The following is a 20,613-nucleotide window of genomic DNA, read 5'->3' on the forward strand; positions in this document are numbered from 1 at the left end:
TCAAGTCTAAGACTAACATGACTTCTTCCCTGAGGCAGAGATGAATTGCTCCCAATATCCATTTCCCTCATCCCACTTTGAGTAATAAAAGGCCTTCTCCAAATCTGAGTTTTAAGAGGGTACACAGCCACCCAGATAGAGATGTTTTCTGGGGCTCCTTTGCAGCCAGGCATGTCCATGTGACTATGTTTTGGTCAAGGCAGCATGAGAAGTAAGCTGTAACTCCAGATAGCCCAATTACCCTTCTGAGAGATCATCTTTTTACAAACTTTAGATCTCTGAATTTCTCTGATTCATTTCTCTTTTCTAAGCACATACTGTGGTTTTCCTAACCCTTCCCTCTCTGTTAGTAATTTAGTTTTCAGTGGATTCTAATAGCCAGGACATGGAAGCAACCTAGATGCCCATCAGCAGATGAATGGATAAGGAAGCTCTGGTACATATACACCATGGAATATTACTCAGCCGTTAAAAAGAATTCATTTGAGTCAGTTCTAATGAGATGGATGAAACTGGAGCCCATTATACAGAGTGAAGTAAGCCAGAAAGATAAAGAACATTACAGCATACTAACACATATATATGGAATTTAGAAAGATGGTAACGATAACCCTATATGCAAAACAGAAAAAGAGACACAGAAGTACAGAACAGACTTTTGAACTCTGTGGGAGAAGGTGAGGGTGGGATGTTTCGAAAGAACAGCATGTATATTATCTATGGTGAAACAGATCACCAGCCCAGGTGGGATGCATGAGACAAGTGCTCGGGCCTGGTGCACTGGGAAGACCCAGAGGAATCGGGTGGAGAGGGAGGTGGGAGGGGGGATCAGGATGGGGAATACGTTTAACTCTGTGGCTGATTCATATCAATGTATGACAAAACCCACTGAAATGTTGTGAAGTAATTAGCCTCCAACTAAAAAAAATAAAATAAATAAAATAAAAAATAAATAAATAAACTTTGTTCCTTTACTAACCTTCCCTCTAATGATGTTGTTTGTAGCCTCAATTTTTTCCTTAGCTCTGTAATTGTGCTTTTCATTTCATTATGTAGTTTCATCATCTTGTCTTTGAACTCTCAACTGATTAGTTTTCAATAAGCTTTATTTTGAATGAATAAATGAATGAATCCCACTTCTGCGTTTTCAGCCCAAAAGCCAGCTCCAACCCAGAAATTATCTTGGTGGATGGGAGGAATAGCCCATTTATCACTGAGTAAGGCAGAATAGTATTACTCACATGCCATACCTTCCACCTTCCTGATCCTACCCATCCTCAAGGGAGAGCTCAAAGCTCATCTGCTCTAGACTTTTCCAGCCCACACAGATTGCTCCCTCTCCAGACCCAGAGGGCTTCCCTGAATTAAAGGTAATACCTGAGCTACTTAATGAACTTGGACCTTTTTAGAAAAGGGATAAAGCTTCTCCTTCTCCCTTGTAACACCTGGTTGGGCAAATAGAGATTTTCTTTGAAGATTTCTGGGCTACTGATTCTCTAAATGAAAGGGAAGACGAAAATTATAACCAAGACTCAGAAGAGGGCTCAACATCAGATTCACTCAGTTCAGTTCAGTTTAGTCACTCAGTCGTGTCTGACTCTTTGCGACCCCATGAATCACATCACGCCAGGCCTCCCTGTCCATCACCAGCTCCCAGAGTCTACTCAAACTCATGACCATCGAGCCGGTGATGCCATCCAGCCATCTCATCCTCTGTCGTCCCCTTCTCCTCCTGCCCCCAATCCCTCCCAGCATCAGGGTATTTTCCAATGAGTCAGCTCTTCACATGAGGTGGCCAAAGTATTGGAGTTTCAGCTTCAGCATCAGTCCTTCCAATGAACACCCAGGATTGATCTCCTTTAGGATGGACTGGTTGGATCTCCTTGCAGTCCAAGGGACTCTCAAGAGTCTTCTCTAACACCACAGTTCAAAAGCATCAATTTTTCAGTGCTCAGCTTTCTTCACAGTCCAACTCTCACATCCATACATGACCACTGGAAAAACCATAGCCTTGACTAGACGGACCTTTGTTGGCAAAGTAATGTCTCTGCTTTTTAATATGCTATCTAGTTTGGTCATAACTTTCCTTGCAAGGAGTAAGTAATTTCATGGCTGCAATCACCATCTGCAGTGATTCTGGAGCCAAAAAAAAAAAGTCTGACTCTGTTTCCACTGTTTCCCCATCTATTTCCCATGAAGTGATGGGACTAGATGCCATGATCTTAGTTTTCTGAATGTTGAGTTTTAAGCCAACTTTTTCACTCTCCTCTTTCACTTTCATCAAGAGGCTTTTTATTTCCTCTTCACTCTCTGCCATAAGGGTGGTGTCATCTGCATATCTGAGGTTATTGATATTTCTCCCTGTAATCTTGATTCACTAGTCCCAGCTTAGTTACAAGTTAGGGACGTCATGAGGTGAGTGGAGAAAGAGGATTCACCAAGGGTATGACCTTTGAAAGATTAATAGAGAGGAAATAAGCACCTTAGTTTTCAAGGCAGACCTTCTTAGCCTGCCCATGCAGGCAATGCTATGAGGGCCGAGAAGGCCTGCATTCAAGTTCAAGCACTTCAACTCACCTACTTCTGACTTTGAACAAGTCACCAAACCTCCTCCAGCATTTGTTTTCTCATCTATTAAGAAGAGATGATAACAGTATATGCCACAATAAGGAAGTTATGAAAGTTATGTTTGATAATGGGTGTAAAGTTCTAGCTTCATCTCCCTGCACTTCCTGCCTCAGAGGTTCCCTTCTGGGAACATCAACCTCTAACAGCTTCCCCACACCAGCAACAAACGATTCTTCACCCCACACCGTTGCTCCTACACTCCCTTTTCTTCTTCAAATGCTCTTTTCCCAGAGGCTCACAGCTACTCCCCTCTACAATTCAGTCTTGGTAAGTCACAGGTCCTCCAGAAAGCTTTCCCAAACACGCTATACAATTTTCCCAACCTCTATAAGATATACCCATTTGAATGCAGAGTTCCAAAGAATAGCAAGGAGAGATAAGAAAGCCTTCCTCAGTGATCAATGCAAAGAAACAGAGGAAAACAATAGAATGGGAAAGACTAGAGATCTCTTCAAGAAAATTAGAGATACCAAGGGAACATTTCATGCAATGATAGGCTCAATAAAGGACAGAAATGGTATGGACCTAACAGAAACAGAAGATATTAAGAAGAGGTGGCAAGAATACACAGAAGAACTGTACAAAAAAGATCTTCACAACCCAGATAATCACGATGATTATCTAGGTGATAATCTAGGTGATCACTCACCTAGAGCCAGACATCCTTGAATGTGAAGTTAAGTGGGCCTTAGGAAGCAACACTATGAACAAAGCTAGTGGAGAGGTGGAATTCCAGTTGAGCTATTTCAAATCCTAAAAGATGACGCTGTGAAAGTGCTGCACTCAATATGCCAGCAAATTTGGAAAACTCAGCAGTGGCCGCAGGACTGGAAAAGGTCAGTTTTCATTCCAGTCCCAAAGAAAGGCAATGCCAAAGAATGCTCAAACTACCGCACAGTTGCACTTATCTCACACACTAGTAAAGTAAAGCTCAAAATTCTCCAAGCCAGGCTTCAACAATACATGAAGCATGAACTTCCAGATGTTCAAGCTGGTTTTCGAAAAGGCAGAGGAACCAGAGATCAAACTGCCAACATCCGCTGGATCATTGAAAAGGCAAAAGAGTTCCAGAAAAACATCTATTTCTGCTTTATTGACTAGGCCAAAGCTTTCGACTGTGTGGATCACAATAAACTGTGGAAGATTCTGAAAGAGATGGGAATACCAGACCACCTGACCTGCCTCTTGAGAAATCTGCATGCTGGTCAGGAAGCAACAGTTAGAACTGGACATGGAACAATAGACTAGTTCCAAATCAGGAAAGGAGTACGTCAAGGCTATATATTGTCACCCTGCTTATTTAACTTATATGCAGAGTACATCATGAGAAATGGTGGACTGGATGAAGCACAAGCTGTAATCAAGATTGCCAGGAGAAATATCAATAACCTCAGATATGCAGATGACACCACCCTTATGGCAGAAAGCAAAGAACTAAAGAGCCTCTTGATGAAAGTGAAAGAGGAGGGTGAAAAAGTTGGCTTAAAGCTCAACATTCAGAAAACTAAGATCATGGCATCCGGTCCCATCACTTCATGGCAAATAGATGGGGAAACAGTGGAAACAGTGGCAGACTTTATTTCGGAGGGCTCCAAAATCACTGCAGATAGTGATTGCAACCATGAAATTAAAAGACACTTACTCCTTGGAAGGAAAGTTATGACCAATCTAGACAGCATATTATAAAGCAGAGACATTACTTTGCCAACAAAAGTCTGTCGAGTTAAAGCTATGGTTTTTCCAGTAGTCATGTATGCATGTGAGAGAAAGCTGAGCACTGAAGAATTGATGCTTTTGAACTGTGGTGTTGGAGAAGACTCTTGAGAGCCCCTTCGACAGCAAGGCGATCCAACCAGTCCATCCTAAAGGAGATCAGTCCTGAGTGTTCACTGGAAGGACTGATGTTGAGGCTGAAACTCCAATACTTTGGCCACCTGATGAGAAGAACTGACTCATTTGAAAAGACCCTGATATTGGGAAAGATTGAAGGCTGGAAGAGAAGGGGATGACAGAGCATGAGATGGTTGGATGGCATCACGGACTCAATGACATGAGTTTGGGTAAACTTCGGGAGTTGGTGATGGGCAGGGGAGCCTGGCGTGCTGCAGTTCATGGGGTCACAAAGAGTCGGACACAACTGAGTGACTGAACTGAACTGAACTGATATACTTGAAAATCATAATATTTATCACCTGGTGCGTGCCCAGTCACTTCAGTCATGTCTGATTCTTTTGCAGCCCTATGGACTGTAGCCTGCAGGCTCCCCTGTCCATGGAATTCTCCAGGCAAGAACATTGGGATGGGTTGCCATGCTCTCCTCCAGGGGATCTTCCCAACCCAAGGATCTTCCCAACCCATCTGTTGCATCGCCTGCAATGCAGGGAGATTTTTTACCACTGAGCCACCAGGGAAGCCATATATCACATTATATTGTTATTAATATCTGCATGTTCACCTCCAACTAAGCTTTTAAAGGAAGAGAACTATGGGACCATTTGGGTCTCTGTTCTGAAAATGAGCATTGTGCATGGGCTACAGCAGGCACCTAATGAGTGAATGGACAAAGCAAAGACTCTGAGAAAAGAGGAAGAGGGTGATACAGAAAGTTTGTCTGCCACCAACTTCTAAGGCCCCACTAGTTACACTGAATTTATGTGTGCCTATCTGCAATGCATGTTCTTTAGGTAGAAACTCCCAGTGCCTCCCACAATAGCTACCACACAATAGGCACTCAAATACTTGATGAACAAAATAATATTGAATAAACTTTACAGGAGAAGAAATTATTCAAGAGCCTACAAGCACAGCTGCAAAACAAGCCCTTAACAATCGCAATAATGAGTTCTTTTCACCACCTAAAGATATCGAAGTTGGCTGAGCAATGGTACCCATTAATCTACAGCCATGCTCCACCATAAGTGTGTTTATTCCAGTCATGATCAGAAAATGAGGGCAGGTACTTTAAATGGCAGGCAAGACAGGGGGGAAAGGCAAACCAGGCTTGATGAAAACAACTCTTACGAAAAAGGGGAAAAAGCAAATGTATGTTGAATCCAAATATCAAGCTATTCACACATAACTGTCCCATGAGTTCTTTCATTCATCTGTTCTTAGGGGAATGGCAGAAAGCTTTCAACAGCCCCATAGGAATAAATTCAGCCAAGCTCCCAGTGAAACACAAGGACGAAGCACTTCTCAGCCCCAAAGGACTGGGAATGATTAGCAGTGGAAAAACCTGTAACATGATGTAGGGAAACAACTACAACCAATGCCAGCATCGCTACTTAATAGCAGTGAATCTTGGGGTGGTTCTCTAGCCCTCTCTGAAGGTCAGCTTTCTCACCTGCAAAGGAGCTTGTGACACCAAGACACCAAGGCTATGGGGACTAGATAAGGGAATAAATAGTGCCTCATCGAGGTCAGGAGCAGAGCAAGAGCCCAGATGATGGTAAACTTGCCATGTTTCCCTAAGAATTCGGCTAAGACGTAAGTTCAAGAGGTTCTTCCTCAACTGCAGGAAAGGAATAAGCATGAAACCTGGTGGGTGCTGTTAACTCCAGCTCAGAGGACCTTTGAGAGGTTGCAAAGGGTATAATGTTCTAAAATTAAAGCTGAATGATGTCTCAGGCCTGTGCTAGGGAAACCAAGAGATGGATGCAAATTTAGAAAGACTGTAATAAAAAAAAAAAAATTACAATCATCCTCCTGGGACATGTAGTTCTTTTCTGGTTGCCAGATTTCCTGGTCATCTAAAGTGTATGTGATATATTTATTCCTGTAGAAATAATTTATGAATATAAAGTCAAGCAGAGCTGGAGCCAAGGACAGAACAGGAGGAGGGTTGCCAAGATCCAGAGGGAAACAACTGTCTAAGTCACATTTTGAAGGCTTCCCTTTTACTCCATCTTTTGAGAGCAGGTGAAAACAACTCCAAGCAGGTTGTCTGTAACTTGTCCCATCCCCTGAGTCCTATTTTGCATCTTTCTGCTTCTTGCCCCACATTCACAGACTTTTAGAGTTGGAAGGGGCCTTACCAGGCATTTAAATCAACCTCTCTGGCAAGCAGAAATCCTTTGATGGCAAACACGTTCACTTGGATCTTTTGCGTAGAGACTCCCATGACAGGGAGTTCTCTGCCATGTGACCCAGCAGCCTCTCTCGTGGTTGGGCAGTTCTGCTAAGTAAGTTCTTCCTTGTCTGCCATTATGCAACTCTGTATTGTTTTGCCTCTTCCCAGCATCCACACAGTATAAGTCTAATCATTCTTCCACATGAAGAAAGTGCTTCTTATTTTAGCTTCTGCAGGTTAGAACACCTCAGTTTCCACATTTATTCTCCCTCCAAGACAGCATCCTTAACCTCCATCTTCCAAGTAAGTGCAACTCTGGGCTTGTTTCATTTTATCATGATTTGTAGAGAACCCAGGGGAACACAGCATTCCGATGGGTCTGAACAACAACAAGGAAGAGTAGACAGAACTGGCATGTTCCCTCCTCTGGAGAATGATATCAATCCCTCCTCTTCTTCACTTCTTTCTCCTCCCTCCCATCACTCAAGCTGAAGTCCTCCCATCAGATGCCACTGACTCTGAAAACAGAAATAAATTTGGAAGAGCCAGTGATGGTGGAATGAGGAAGAGAAGGTGATGACGCAGCTCCGTTTCTTGCACTTGCAGCCTAGGGCACCCAACCAGGCAGGCCATCTCCCAAAATAACCTTCCATCCAAACAGTCAGCTCCTTGTAACTTCCAGGCAGCTCTTCATTCCAGCTTTCTAGGGCGTGGTTCTCAGGGTCCCTGTGCCCATTCTCTAGCCACCCTTTCCAGAGCTCAATTGGCTGACCTCATTTAACCGAGACATTTACAACCAACGTTCCATATGTTGTTGTGTTGTTACTGTTTAGTCGCTAAGTCATGTCCAACTCTCTTGTGACCCCATGAATTGTAAAACCCGCCAGGCTCCTCTGCCCATTAGATCTCCCAGGCAAGGATACTGGAGTGGGTTGCCATTTCCTCCTCGAGGGGATCTTCCCAACCCAGGCATTGAACCCGCAACTTTTGCACTGGCAGGTGGATTCTCTACCACTGTGACACTGGGGATTCCCCAAATACACTTAGAAATATATTTTAATGGAAATAAATATCCATCAACAGAAGACTGGTTAAATAAACACATCCATGATATAGGATGTGATGCAGCCATGAAAAAAATCTGTATATGCTGATATGGAAAGACCACCAATATAAAAAGTGAAAAGGGCAAGCCTGTAAAGTTGTATAGTTATAATGTAATCTATTTACTGAGCTTTTAAAATGTATCTGCATATACCCATGAATACATACATATATAGATCCAAAGGGAGCTTCACTTCAGTTCAGTTCAGTTCAGTCACTCAGTTGTGTCCGATTCTCTGTGACCCCATGAACCGCAGCAGGCCAGGCCCCCCTGTCCATCACCAACTCCTGGAGTTCACCCAAACCCATGTCCATTGAGTCAGTGATGCCATCCAGCCATCTCATCCTCTGTCGTCCCCCTCTCTTCCTGCCCTAATCTTTCCCAGCATCAGGGTCTTTTCAAATGAGTCAGCTCTTCGCATCAGGTGGCCAAAGTATTGGAGTTTCAGCTTCAACATCAGTCCTTCCAATGAACATCCAGGAATGATCTCCTTTAGGATGGACTGGTTGGATCTCCTTGCAGTCCAAGGGACTCTCAAGAGTCTTCTTCAACACCACAGTTCAAAAGCATCAATTCTTCTGCGCTCAGCTTTCTTTACAGTCCAACTCTCACATCCATTCATGACCACTGGAAAAACCATAGCCTTGACTAGACAGAGCTTAAGGACCCAAAACAAACTGCAAACAGTAGTCACTTTGCAGAAAAGTGGAATTGGGGTAAGTGAGCAAAGGTAAGGGAGTTAATTGCTTACCCTATTTGAACATTTGAAAAGAAAACAGATTACATTTATTATTTGTGTGAAGAAGCCCCTAACTCTATGTGTAGTTTCCCCATTTTTATACCTGTTCCCCAACTGATGATCTCAGAGCTGGAAGGGGCCTAGAGAGCTGGGACTTGAATCCTGTGGTGACATGCCCAAGGTGGCATTTATCTCAGCTAAGGCCACACAGCAAGCTCGAGACAGCCAGAGACCACAAGTCACAGGGCAGGCCAGAACATAATGGGAGTCCCAGTGGATTAAAGACAGGACTTGAAAGACAATATCAAATCAATTTTCCCCTTTTAGTTGAGTCAAAAATTCCTACTTGGGAGCAACAGTGACTTAGGAAAGACCAAGACTCTCAGCAAAATTGGAGGGAAAAAGGGAGCCGGGTATCTTCCCATGGAGAAAAGGAGGCATCAGAGAAGACCTGTTTTTCAGGCACAGTGGCAGGGCCCTACATTCCCTAGGCTTCCTGACCTCATTCACAAATCAGAGGGAATGGGTTGAGTGTTAGACGGGAGATTCACAAGCATAGTGTGCCAGGTGCTCATCTGAGTGACGACCACATCTTCAGAATGAGACAGGAAGCAACTCTACTTGAAGAAACCCCAGTACTGTCAGGCCATCAGGCTCTGATTTTCATTCCATATGAAAACTCTGCCTCTCGGGAACCGTAAGGCTGGGTACTGAGTTGCTAGAGCTGTATGTGGATTACCTCATTTGCTACTCATCAAATTTTTATAAATGTATTCAAAGAAACTCAGAAGTCACTTGACAAAATATACAACCGGTAAAGGGTGGTGCCCTTATGCAAAATCAGGTCTCCTGACTAAATTCAGCACTCCTTTTACCCTGTGTCTTTGTCCCCCTGGAGAAAGGAAAGTCTACCTACTCCTGTAGTCTGACCTGGGGAATTCCATGGACTCTCTAGTCCATGGGGTCGCAAAGAGTCGGACATGGCTGAGCAACTTTCACTTTGAGACACAAGACATGGCAGGAAAATTCACTTGAGCACTAAAACTTTCTCTCTCTCTTCCTCACTCTCTCTCTCTCACACACACAGGGTTCCATCTGTAACACGGACAGCATACACAGGCTCCAAGAGCCTCAAATATGGCATTTCACCCAATGCCTCAAATATGCATCATGCAACTCAGTGAAATATTTATGGCTGAGCTGAAAAAAATGTCTGGGACTTATTTCAAAGTCATGTAGGGTCAAATAAGAGGTTGAAGACCCTATGAGTTTTGATAAGTATTCAAGATAAGTGATTACAAATGGGGGAAGGGAGGTAATTACACCATTCTTTCTGTTTGTGTGTTTGAACCTTTCCATAAGAAGACTTGTAATGCATCACACAAGTGATCATTTCTCTCTCGATTTGTCACCTGGTAGGAGATGCCACCTTAATTAATTTCGTACCTGCTATCATGGTAAGAAAAAATATTAGGACCACAGTCTCTGCAGCTTGCAAAAATTCCAATTATAACAATAACAGACATCACTCATGGAGTGCTTCCTGTAAACCTGGACCCTTTATCTAGGATTTATAATGGGGGCTTCCCTAGTGGCTCAGAGGTAACGAATCCACCTGCCAATGCAGGAGACACAGGTTCGATCTCTGATCTAGGACGATCCCACATGCTTTGGGATAACTAAGGCTGTGCACCTCAACTACTGTGCTCTCGAGCCTGGGAGCCGCAACATACATCTAAAGCCCCACTCAGCAAGAAGAAGCCACCGCAGTGAGAAGCCTGTGCACTGCAACTAGAGAGTAGCCCACACTCGCCGCAACTAGAAAAAAGTCCACGCAGCAACAAAGACTCAGCACAGCCAAAAATAAAAAAATAAACAGTTAAAAAATAAGCAAATAAAAATTAAAATATAAAAAAATAAATAAAATTCTTTCTAAAAATCCTTACAATGATCCAGTGAGGTAAGGGCAGTTATGTCCGTTTTACAGAGAAGGAAATTGAAGCTTCATGAGCTTAAGTAGCATGTAGAAGTCTATATTGGTGATAATTGGTAAACAAGAATTCAAATCCTGAGTTACTTGCTCTCAATTTCTACCATTTCCACAATACAAAATACTTAGGTACTTTTAAGACTTTGTAAGCAACTGGGACTGAATCTACAAAGTTTTTTAAAATGATGATAGTCTTTAAAGTATGACCCAGTAATTCCAAGTTTAGGATTGTATCCTGTGGGAATTATCTGGAATGTGGACAGAGATTTATCACAAACATGTTAATCTCAGTGGTAACTCAATAAAGGATCTGAAGTAGTTGAACAAGCCCATGACAGCCCTTATCCAGGAAGCCTCCCCACTGTTCCAGTCTGGGGTGATTGCCCCTCTTCTGCATTCCCAGGGCACCTTGCACTGGTGTCTTGCTACTCCAACTCCTCTGCTGGATCTGAGCTCTTCTTATACAGCTTTGGTTTAGAATGGGCACTCGAAGATGCAAGGAATGAGTTAACAAATGACCCTGGGGTTGCTTATTTTAATACATACAGAAACAGAAAACCAAGCTGTTAAAGCAAGTTGTCACAAGGGCAAGACTAGAACCCAAGGCCATACACAGGGTCCTTCTCTCTTCACTAGACTTTAGCTGTCTTCTTATATGAAAAAGATATGTATTTTTTAAACAGCTGGTATCTGGATGCTTGAGGCACAGCTGGGAAAAGGAGAAGAAGCTGGAGACTCTTTCCTCTGCAGGCCTTCACTGAAATGATCACTGGAGTGACTGGAGCCCATGGGACCACGTGACCTTGGAGATACTGATATGTTGATGAATGAAAAGGTGCAGGTTTAATGTGAATATAAACTGTGACATGGGTATATGAAAAGACTAAGCAAAAAAGCCAAGAGTAACTGTACAAGCAGTAAGTTCTCTACCATTTAGAGAAAACAAATCCACTAAAAAAAAAAAAAAACAGAGAAGAAGGAAAGTTGCCAAACGTTAACAGCGGTTGCCTTTGAATAATGGAATTTTTTTTCTATTTCTCTATACATTTTTGTAGTTTCCAAATTGTCCTCAATGGACACGCTGTATTTTTATAATCAGCATGATAAACAAAATTTAATCACTAAACTGATTCTAAAGGCTAACCTGACCCTTCTAGTCATGACTCAGAAAATCGTCCCAGTATTTCAATGTGATGACACTGCGTTGCTTACTATGTTACTGTTTCATGTACAGCTATACAAAGCACATCTATTCAAGTCAGGATACTGCAGTATACAATGCAGACAAGCAAGAAAAATGTATCTTTTCCCCAATTTGGTTCTTACTGAACAAGTCACTGACACCAAATCTAAGCAAATTCTCAAGAGTCTATGTTCCAGAAGCTTATTGCAAATTTCACTAATTTCCCCACACTCTGTAATGCAACCACGTCCCCATACTTGTGGAGATCCACCTTCTCTTGGAAGCCTTCCCTTTTCCACTCTCTCATTTACCAGCTGCTCTTGGTTTGACTATGACGAAAAGAGACAATCCCACCCCTGCAGAGGTCAATTTTGAGATAAATTAGATTTATTTTCTGTGGGTTCCTGAGGGCAGTTTTCCAAATGCATTCCAAGCAAGGATGGTGGGGGGCCAACAAGTGGATCTGGTTCTTTGTAACTCCAGGCCCAGCATAGGAACCACCCCTGCCTCCACCTGCCTGCTTGTCAATAAGTATGGGACAAATGGATGGAAAGACGAGATTGCACTCACCTGGGCATGAAATTTCTGGATTTTTTTTTTAACTAGGTTTATCTACCTTAAAGTCACACACACTTCACAACCACCCAAAGGCCCTTTTAACAGTCTGGCAGACAATCCCCCTTGTTTGCGACTGGGCTGGGCCTCTTCATTTGAGCACAGGGCTCACCCAATGGGGTTATCTGCCCATCATCATTCTCTACCACTAAAAAGCTGATGAGCACTCAACCCTGCTGGAAGGTCTGAATAAGCATGCATCACAAGATTTAGTACCCACCACACCCCTAGGAGATGCAGACGTGTTCTTCCCTTGACACTGTGTGGATGCAGTCCACAAGGAACACAGGAGCGGAGGGTTGACCCAACCGGACCCTCTACCTGTAAAAGCTGAGCAACTTCCACTCCATCCAAACAGCCTGTGCAGAGACTGAATGGGCAGGAAGGACTCTCACTGCACAAGGAACACTGGAACCCAAGAAGTAGCATGAAGAGCTAAGGAGGGTCTCTCTTCTGACTTCCTGCTGCCTTTCATTCTGTGATCATACTTTAAAGCACTTCCCTACTGGAGGAACAGGAGGCAGAGGAATGTGGGGAAACCCAGGGCAAGAGAAAAGAGAACCACTTAGTAAACACTAAAGAAAACCAATCCCCAATGAAAACTATTAATATAATACTCCTCACTGTATCTACCACTGGGATCCATGGTTTTGTTTCATAACCAAAACCTATGGAAGTCCTTAAGGAATTCACTCTCTGACTTAAAAGGTGTTGTTATAACAACCATCATAACTTTGTACACTGGGGTACCAACAAAAAACTCACTCAACACAAGTTTCGCTAAAGTGCACAAAGGGCTAACTAAGAGCAGACACATTGCTGTGTGTCCCTGGGCAAGGGATGTCTCACTGAGCTTCAGTTTTTTCATTTAGAAAAACAGGCCAGCTGATTTCTAAGTTCCTTACAGGGTGAGCGTGCTGATGCGAACTATACTCAAGTGTCAAGTGGAATGACCACAAAAATGAAACACCCTGGAAATCTTAAGAAGAGAAACCAGTGTGGTTAGGAGGTAAGAGGAACAGGGGGAAACAGCACTCTGGGGAAATCCAGACTCAAAGTGATGTCTTTGGTTTTCCAATGTTTCCCCTGCCAAATACAAAACTAAGTAGCTACTTCCATGAGACTCTCATCTGTAAAAACTTAATTAAATAAAAGCAGTGAAAACAAGGCTTTGTTCTCCCACAAGTGACTCAGGAGTAGCGCCCTAGGACACATTTCTACCCTGTGTGCTTATGCCCAAACAAAGGCCTCCTGGCACAAGAATGAGAGGCAAAACATCTAAGTCTCCACAGCAGGCTGGGCTCCAGCGTGAGGAGAAGGGGCAGCCAGAAGAGAAAACTAACTAGGCTTATGAAAGGCTAGAAGGAGAGTGAGGAATTACTAAATCTATCTTCTCTCAAATGGACAGAACTCTTCAAAGGCATAATGGAAGGGCGCAGCTTTCAATCTGAATTACGTTCTTTGTTTAACTCTGTTGTGCCTAAGGCCACTGCCTTTTCAGCCAACCACAGATTCCAGGGTTCTGTCTTCAGTCGCTGCTCGGCAATGCGCCATGAGGGAGTCAGGAGACTCAGGCTCTTGTCCTCTCTAGGTGGCCAACTTCACTTGGGTTGAAACTTGGTACAAGGAACTGACCTCTACCGGCTTCCGTTTCCCCTCCTGTAAAATAGGAGGGTTCGCTGGATGCTCTCTAGACTCCCGAGACCGTGGCGCAGGGCTGGAGGCCCGCCAGTCCCCGAGGGACAAGTTAATCTCCAGCGCTGCTGGCCAGGTGAAGCCGCTGCCCGACCGCTCAGCAAGCAGAGGTTGGCGCACACACCACCCACTCCACAACCTGTCTGGCTGCCTTCTGCACCCACACCATTACCTACGAGGCCAGTGCATCCCCTAAACCATCCCACTGCTGCCAGAACAGGTCTATTGAACTAAAATCCGCAAAGCTGAGCTGAGCATTCATAGGCAAAGAAAAAGCAAAACAAACAAGAGGCCTCTCCTTCCCGACCTCGGAATTTCTCGCAAATAAACTCGGATAGAACTGAAAATGAGGGCGTCCCCACCTAGAACAAGAGACCTCGGCTAGCCTTCCTTATAAAGAGACACGACAAGCCGAAAGAGGCCAATAACAATGGGGCTGGCTAGACGCAGGGACCTACACGGCAAAGCGCAAGCGAAAGCCAAGACAGTGCTGGGCGTAGTTTAAATCGGACTGAGGCGGCGCTCGCCGTCCCCTACAGAGAGTGCAAGGACAATGGCACAGTCTTTTCTGGGGGAAGGGGGACTCGCAGACCCTTAATTCACCCCCCCACCCCGACTCTAAGAAACCACCGTGAGGTGAAAGTGAGGGGTGGCCTGGGTCATCTCAAGTCTGCACCACGGCCGGGAACACACTCTCGGCCTGGAGTAATCTTTTCTTTGCTTCTTTCTCCCTTCGTGTTTCCTATTTTTTAAATCTGGTGGTTTGGTCTGATACCCAAGCGGTACCTTTTAAATGTGTCAGTCTTTCCCCTCCAGCAAGTGGCGCCCCCAGCGCCGTTCCCTCCCGATAGCTGAGACAAAGGCCGGGTTCCGCAGGGCGGCTCCGGAGGGCTGGCGGTGCACCCCGCACCCTGCGCAGGACGCACGTGCGTTTGTTATGGTACCTGCGCCCCCACCCCTGCTGAGAGCCCGGGTTTCTCCTCCCTTACATCCGGCAGGCGAGATCCAAAGGAACCTGGACTTTACGTCTCCCTCCCATGTTGCCGGTGCAGTGGAGAAAGCGGGGCTCCCTGGGGCCGCTTGCACGTGGGTTTGTTGTGGGTCCGCAGTCTCGCGGAGCCGGGGAGAAGCCAGGGCTGCCCCCTCGGCCTTGATTAATCCACAGACACCCCCAGCAAAAGACGGCTGGTCCGCGCAGTGAAGATGACTGAGGAGTGCTGAACATCGACTCCCTGCGCCCTCCGCTCGCCACGGGCCCCGCCGCTCCGCTCCCCTCCTGCGCCCCTTCGCTCCACTCCTCCCTAGGGGCTTGGGTCCCGCCACCGCCCCGCAGCAGTCTTACTCACTCGCTGCGTTCTCAGCCGCGGAAGCTGCGGTTGCTCCGCCCGCTCTGCGCCCCAGCCGGTAGGCAGCTGGTTCCTTTTGTTAGCACCGCGTAGTGCCCCAGGCGTCTTCCCCAGCCCGGCCCTGCCTAGGACCCCCCCTCCCTGGGATGCCTCCGGACTCCGCGCTCGGCGGCGGCCTGAGAGCCCGGGAGCTGGGAGTCCCTGAAGGAAGGTCTGTTGGGGAGGAGTAGAGGGGCCGGGAGATGAGGGGTGGCGGGTACGCGGGAAGGAGGGAAGAAGAGTGCGGCGAAGGGGCGGGGGAAACGAGCAGTCTCCGTTATGCAAATAGTCGGGAAGACGGGGTGGGCCCCTCGCCACACCGCGCCCCAAATCCGCCAAGCCCTTCAGAGGTCGCTAGCGAGCGGGCTGCGGGATTAGGGGTGCTTGGTTAGGTGGTGCACCGAACCCCGGAGTGATGCTGGGATCCTGCTCCCCTCCCCCTCCCACGGCAAGGGCGGGCCGAGGGGGAGGGGCAACGCGGAGGAGCAAGGTCCCCAAAAGTCTGGTCCTGCATGGTTGAAGCCAGCACTCTCCGAGCAGGCAGAGACTATAAATCCCGCCTCTGCTACTGACGGGTTGTGTTACCCTGAGCAAGTCCTTCAACTGCTCTGAAGCCTCATGTAGAATATGAAACAACAAAATCTATTTCACAGGGTATGGCAAGAACCTCCCACTCACTGCAGGTACAGAACAGGAGGGTCGGTGAGTCCCTGCCCCTGGCCATATCCACGTCAAGCCGTCTGCAGGCTGGTGGGCAGGAGGACTCCAGTGGGGTGGAAAAGGGAGTGAGGATCCTTCCTGCACTGGAGCTGAGCTGGGGCTGCTGGGAGAAGGCGAGAGAAGACCACTTGTTGAGCAAATGTCGTTGCCCCACACTGACCATCCCAGGGGCCCACTTGCCTAAAACAGAACTCCGCCCTGTAGAAGGGCGGAAGCGGCCTGCGGCCACCACTGCAGTCCCCATAGAAAAGATGTGACTACCAGAGGCCATAATCTCCCCATCGAATGGGTACATCGGTGTGATGGATGCTGTCCCTTGCTGGCTGCCTGAAACTATCACAACATTGCTAATCGGCTATAGTGAAAGTGTTAGTTGCTTAGTCCTGTGCAGACACTTACTCCAATATAAAATAATTTTTTTTTTAAATATCTCCCCAGGGTCTATGGAGGTCCCACTTGGCTCCAGGCTCTGTATGGGGAGGGAAGGAGTGTGGAAGGGAAGGGGAGACACATCGTGGAAGGTAGTCCCTGTCCTCTGGGGAAAAGAAGTCAGGTACACACTAGAGTGCTTGAAGCCCAGGCCCAGAACCTTCTCTCCAAATCGGTGGTCCTCTCCCCACCACCATCCTGGGAAGGAGGGGGTAGTCATCTCATCCCCAGCATCCTTCCAAACACTACTTTTCCCAGCCCAGATACTGGACCCCTTCTGCTATCACTGCCGTCCCTTCCCATCTGCCAAGGATGCATTATTGCTCAGTACAAAGAGCTCCAGTTGGAGGGGATGACAAGCAGAGTGAATTCAAATCTCTATGACCAACTAGCCAGCACTCTTGAGTAAGCACCTTAGTCTGTTTTCATCTGGCATTGAGAAGATACTCATCATAGTATGAGTTAATGAGTAGAAACAGAGAAACTCTTAACACCTATATCTGGAAGGCTGCTACATTTGACTTTATTCTGAAATAATTGGAAACCTGAAATTTTTGTGCAGGAGGATGACATACCTTTTTGTATTTTACACTGATTTCTCTCCCAGTGAACATCCTGGAAAATGGATGGCAGGATCAGAGACGAAAGTGTGGAGCATGGAGACCAGCTTGGATGCTGGAGATATAATAGGAGCTGTGGCAATGACAGTTATTGTTCAGTCACTCGGTCGTGTCCGACTCTTTGAGAGCGCGTGGACTGCAGCGTGCCAGGCTTCCCTGTCCTTCCACCATTCCCGAAGCTTGCTCAAACTCATGTCCATTGAGTCAGTGATGCCATTCAATCATCTCGTCCTTGGTTGTCCCCTTCTCCTCCTGCCTTCTATCTTTCCCAGCATCGGGGTCTTTTCCAATGAGTTGGCTCTTCGAATCAGATGACCAAAGTATTAGAGCTTCAGCATTAGTCCTTCCAATGAATATTCAGGACTCATTTCCTTTAGGATTGACTGATTTGATCTCCCTGCAGTCCAAGGGTCTTCTCCAACACATTTGAAAGCATCTGAGCATTCTTCGGCACTCAGCCTTCTTTATGGTCCAACTCACATCCATCCGTCTCTACTGGAAAAACCATAGCTTTGACTATATGGACCTTTGTCAGCAAGGTAATGTCACTGCTCTTTAATACACTGTCTAGGTATTTAATATGGTGTCTAGGTTTAATACGCTATCTAAGATTGAGGGCAGAAGGAGAAGAGGGAGTCAGGATGAGATGGCTGGATGGCATCACTGATACAGTGGATGTGAACTTGGGCAAACTTCAAGAGATGTTGAGGGACAAAGAGACCTGGGATACTGCAATTCATGGGATTGCAAAGAGTTGGACACAACTGGGCAACTGAACAACAACTAGGTTTGTCATAGCTTTTCTTCCAAGGAGCAAGTGTCTGTTAATTTCTTGGCTGCAATCACCATCTGCAGTGATTTTGGAGCCCAAGAAAATAAAGTCTCTCACTGTTCCCATTGTTTCCCCATCTATTTGCCATGAAGTGACAGGACCAGATGCCATGATCGTTTATTTGAATGCTGAGTTTTAAACCAGCTTTTTCACTCTCCTCGTTCACTTTCATCCAAAGGCTCTTTAGTTCCTCTTTGCTTTCTGCCATAAGGGCAATGACAGAGGGAATGAGAAAAATATACGCAAACAATAGCTACCATTTGGGGAGCAAAAGCACTTTGCTTACTAGATCATCTCTCCTCATCGTAAGATATGTGGTGGCCTTAGCCCTATTTTATGGATAAGGAAATTGAAGTCACTTGGAAATGACAGAGGCAGAATTTGAACCCTCTTCCAAACTCATTGAAAGCCTTCACCATTTCTGTCCTCAGCATCACTTTTTTGTCAATACTATTTAGAAACCAAGAACAAGAAACAGGTGAGAGACTTTTCCAGAAAGTTCTCTTCACCAGAAGAACTCTAGCCAAGCTATCAAAAAATCAAGGGACAGACTCACTCTGGTTTCTTGGTTTGCAGGACTGGACTGACCACAGATAACATAAGAAGCCCAAGAAGATCCTGGGACTCTGAGCAGATGAGCAGGCAAGAAGGAGTACTCTGACAAATTTCTAGACTGGGAGCAGTCGGTTATTCCCTTTGGGAACTGCTCTCTCAAGGTTGCTGTGTCTTCACTTGGGACCTTCACACCCAGAAGTGAGAGGCAAGAGGCTGGACCATTGGATGGGAGGTGATCCTGTCCTCCCCAATCTAGTTATGAGGCTTTCCCACTCATTGTCTCTGGGGCTCCTGTTTTGACAATGTGTTTTCCTTTGTTGTTGTTGTTCAGTCGCCCAGTCGTGTCCAACTCTTTGCAACTCCAGGGCCTGCAGCGTGCCAGGCCTCCCTGTCCCTCACCATCTCCCAGAGTTTGCCCAAGTTCATGCTTATTGCACTGGTGATGCCATCCAGCCATCTCATCCTATGACACCCTCTTCTCCTTCTGCCCTCAATCTTTCCCAGCATCAGGGACTTTTCCAATGAGTCATCTGTGTGCATCAGATGACCAAAATACTGGAAGTTCAGCTTCAGCATCAGTCCTTTCAGTGAATATTCAGGGTTGATCTCTCTTAAGATTGATCTCCTTGTTGTCCAAGGGACTTTCAGGAGTCTTCTCCAGCACCACAGTTCAACAGCATCAATTCTTTGGCGTTCTGCCTTCTTTTTTCTTGGAAGTGTATTCCTTAGAAGTATAAATACCTGCTTTCTGTCTGGACACCATCTCAGCTCCCTGCCCCCTACTGATGTCAGCCTTTGCCCATGAATAATATTTTAGGTCATGCCTTTCTCAGTCATTAGTTTAGGCAACTTACTGGCTAATGTAAATAATGCATCCCCTGCTTTTAACATTCATCTACAATGATCCACTCACACACAGTATTCTCATAGCACTCTTCAACTGGAGGTTGATGTTATTACAAAGACCTGTGAGGGGAGGAGACACGGGCACCTCAAAATGCCCTTCTAAACCCTTCTTCCTCACCCTGCTGTAGATGCTCATCAAGACTCTTACATAGCCCTCCCTCCTCAATGCTTTCAGCACCTATTGTCCATTATAAAGGTAGGCTCAAGGTCAAAGAACTGCTCTGTGGTCTGTCTGCACCCCCTACCTTGAGCCTCGGTGCTACCAGCTTCAAAGATGAAGATACCCAGACACAGCTAAGTCTCCGAAACCCAATCACAAATAGAGTAACAGCACTCTAATCTCCCAGGGACTTTCTACTGTCCCTACAGGAAAGGGTTAGTGGAACATGGAGTGGGCCGGGGGAGAACACTAGAGAGCAAAGGCTGAACACCAGAGACAAGCCTCATGGGAAGACTGCAGCCACAAGACAGGGAAATGGCTGGTAGAGCCAGCAGTGGCTTAGTGGCTCCATGACCTTAGGAGGCAGGGAAGGAAAGAAGGAAAAAAGAAAAATTCACATGACTGTGAACCACTGTATTTGCAAATGGCTTTCATAGACATTCTTGCACTTGAGCCCTCTTCAGATTCACAGTAACCTGTGAGAGAGACTTGCCTCTTTATCATCCCCATTTAGAGATGAGAACACTGAGGCTCTGGAATAAAGTGAGTTGTTAAAGCCCGCTAGTTTGTATTGAGCTGTGCCTTGAAAGTAAAGCCTCTGTCCTTCATATTGCATCTGTCCCCAGAGCTGCAAAAGACCAAAGACCAGACAAACCCAGCAAACCACTACTGACATTGCCCTGCTGCCCTGGGGGCAAGATACAAAAGCTATGCCCAGGAGACTAGATGCACCAGCAATGGCAGGAAATACAGGGGCAAAGGAGCGGTAAAGAATCACAGATGCTTGTAATAAATTCCCTCAAAAAGATTAAGGAAATTGGCTTTTCCCAAGAGACTTCTACCAGCCCCAAAGTGGAAGCTGCCTCCTGTGTATTTATGACTTGAGGATGACTGTCAGAATAGCCTGCAGGAATGGGCAGGCTTTGAAGAAGGGAGCTTGTTTGTGGGTTAATGAAACTTTTTTTTTTTTTTTTTTTTTTTT

The 20,613-nt window shown here is 45.8% G+C and overlaps 1 protein-coding gene across 1 annotated transcript in view; it reads right to left on the reverse strand.

The window, feature by feature from the left end:
* The window catches only part of ST6GAL1 (ST6 beta-galactoside alpha-2,6-sialyltransferase 1), a 147,252-nt gene extending 131,444 nt beyond the window's left edge, over positions 1 to 15,808 (reverse strand). The window contains exon 1 of the mRNA XM_043473456.1: positions 15,371 to 15,808. The gene's annotated coding sequence lies outside the window, so the exon portion shown is untranslated. The remainder of the gene's footprint in view (positions 1 to 15,370) is intronic.
* Positions 15,809 to 20,613: the final 4,805 nt, after the last annotated feature.

Source organism: Cervus canadensis, chromosome 7, assembly GCF_019320065.1.
Source record: "Cervus canadensis isolate Bull #8, Minnesota chromosome 7, ASM1932006v1, whole genome shotgun sequence".
Taxonomy (NCBI): Eukaryota; Metazoa; Chordata; class Mammalia; order Artiodactyla; family Cervidae; genus Cervus; species Cervus canadensis.